This window comes from Centruroides vittatus, unplaced genomic scaffold (assembly GCF_030686945.1).
Source record: "Centruroides vittatus isolate TY-2023 unplaced genomic scaffold, ASM3068694v2 contig_401, whole genome shotgun sequence".
Classification (NCBI taxonomy): Eukaryota; Metazoa; Arthropoda; class Arachnida; order Scorpiones; family Buthidae; genus Centruroides; species Centruroides vittatus.
The window spans coordinates 510,870-513,582 of NW_027122216.1; the positions used below are offsets into that span (position 1 = coordinate 510,870).

Below are 2,713 nucleotides of genomic sequence, written 5' to 3' on the forward strand. Positions count from 1 at the left end.
AGAATTCTTCTTTATTTGTTTAACTTTTAGAAAAATTGCTTTACGAGACAGTTAAAATTTATTAAACTAAACCTTAAATGAACATTTCCGATGATATAAATACTACAATTTCAATATAAATAAATTATTTTACTTGTTATAAAGTTTATTAATTAATTTTAAAATTTAATATCTAAATTTAAAGATAAATTTAAAAAAAGAGCGTTAAACATGGAAATCTTTTTTACGTAACCATAAACATTATTAAAATCTCTAGATTTAATGTCCAAATGCATGTATATGTATATGTATATATATATATATATATATATATAAATTTTATTCGCTAGAAAAATTATTGTTAAAACATTTTCGGTGCTTTTATCAAAAGATTAAAATTAGAATATTTATCTGTCATTTCACGTTTGATTTTTTATGAATTAAATCGTTTCGTTAATGGACACTCGCGTTAAATAAATGGATAACAGGTTTTCTAAATTGCAATAAAATCCGAGAAAATAATATCGTAAATGGTGTAATAAAAATATATATGTATATGTACGTAGACATAATTTTTAACATAAATGTTATATATATATATATATATATATACATTTCTTTTTTATTTTTAAACGAATAATTTATATTTTTGAATTTCACATTTTGTACATATTTTTTATTCCTTGAAAAGTATTTTTTTTTCCTTTACCAGATTTTTCTCACAATCCATGTTTTAAAAATGATTCCTCTTTACATAAACACGCGATAAGATTTTGCATAACTACTTCTTTATACGCTTTACTCTTCAAAATCGCATGTTTACATCACGAAAATAGTTCTAACCGAAAATTTTCTTTAGTTTTTTCATGAATTTTAAGGAGTTATTCTGAATATCTCTAACTTTTTTCGATATTCAATAATGTTTGCTTGGATTTATATTATTTTTAACGGTTTCTTCCTCATTTATGTTCTCGTTCTTTTTTACATCCTTTAGTATAAGATTAAATAGAGTCGGATTCGTTATGATGAACGTCTATTTATCACAATTTCGATCTAGGGGAAAAAAATCAAAGGAAAAATCAACATTCTTTAAAACATCCCAATCCTGACAAGTTAAATCAACTCGGACTTTGTCTAACCAATAAGAGTAGAGAAAGAGCAAAAGAATGACAACCGTCGATTCTGAAGTTCGGTTCTACTTTGTTTGAAAGAGATTTAGTCAGAAAGATTCTCACAGATCAAGTTGTCGACCAAACCACAATGAACGTGGGATCAAAATCGTATTCCTAAAGGAAGTAAAAGCTCAATGTAAAAAAAATGAATAGGTATAAAAAAAGGGAGAAAAAAGAGGCACTTTCATTTACCTCAGTTTTGATGTTCCCAAAGCGTAACTGCGCTGACAAGTATAGAAAATAACATCGAAATTTGAGGATTTGAGTTGAATTCTCTACGGTAATAGAAATAGGTTCGAATTTTTTCCGTTGTTTTTTTTCTAACGACTTTAAGAAAAGATGCTATTGAACTATTGCTTTAATGTCCGAGGAGAAGAAATTCTTTCATAACTTAAATAAATAAAAAAAAAGCTTTTTTTCGATACTGATAATTCTACTTTCCTCGTTATTTTATTAATATAATTTTCTTTACAATTTAAGTATTAAAATATATAATAAAATTTTAAAATAAATATCTTCGATATTTCTGCATATATGTATGTATGTATGTATGTATGTTTGTATATATATATATTCTTTCTTTAATAGGAAAAGAGATTTTTCTACATTTTATCTTCTGGTCCATTTCTTCAGATTCAAGCAGGAGAGATGAATTGCAAATAGTCTGGATCCAGAGTAATTTCCTGAACTCCTGCTAAGAACTGCAATCCATCTCTTAGAAACACTTTTTCGCTCCAACAAGTCTTTGGACAGACTTCCCTTCATAGTTGTTTTGCTTCCGCAAGAGCAAACACTAGACAATATTTCAATCTTGGATCTGACATTCCCTACAAACTTAAACCTACGACTTGTTCCCACGTGGAAAAAACCACCAATATTATTTCCATAGTTTGAAAGAAAATATCAAAGGAAAATAAAATTTTTATATTTTATAAAAAAAAAAAGAAATAATAATAAAGAAAAAACTTTAATCTGCTCATAGTTTTGTTTTTAAAAACAAACGTTCTAAACTGTTAAGTTACTAATCAAAATATAGGAAATGTTATAATTTGATAGTTGTTTAAGACGTTAAATATTTATTTTTACACGAAAACAAATGAAAATCTTCGATTTGTTACCATTGGAAACATCATAACCTTCAAATGTTTTGTAAGCCAAAACGGAGTGCGCCTGTAAATAATACTTCACTGCAGTATACATACATCGTGAGGAAAAGACTAATTTATAATTTATATAGTTTAATTTTCGTTTTAAATTATAAATTAACATAGAATAGCCAAATAAAACTTTAAGTAAACAAATAAATAATTGAAAACAATTGTAATATAATTTTAATAATGCTTAGAATACATTTAAATTTAATAAAATGTAATAAAAAAAATGTCTAGATGCCCGAGGAAAAATCAGAAACCTTTATTCCGTAGGTTGATAAATATTAAATATTTAAAAATATTTGATCAGGTCAAACTTAAGAAGAGTGGAGTAATGACTACAAGGCAACCCGAGGGTAAAAACGAACTATCTCTCGTTTTCTTGTATTTAGTAAGGTATCCAATACTTTT

At 25.9% G+C, this 2,713-nt stretch overlaps 1 long non-coding RNA gene across 1 annotated transcript; it reads right to left on the reverse strand.

Moving 5' to 3' along the window:
- Positions 1-700: 700 nt before the first annotated feature.
- LOC136976576 (uncharacterized) lies at positions 701-1,476 on the reverse strand. Its single transcript, XR_010880952.1, has 3 exons — positions 1,344-1,476; positions 1,119-1,265; positions 701-1,032 (listed from the first exon to the last, which is right to left on the reverse strand). It is a non-coding gene; the product is annotated as an uncharacterized lncRNA (long non-coding RNA).
- Positions 1,477-2,713: the final 1,237 nt, after the last annotated feature.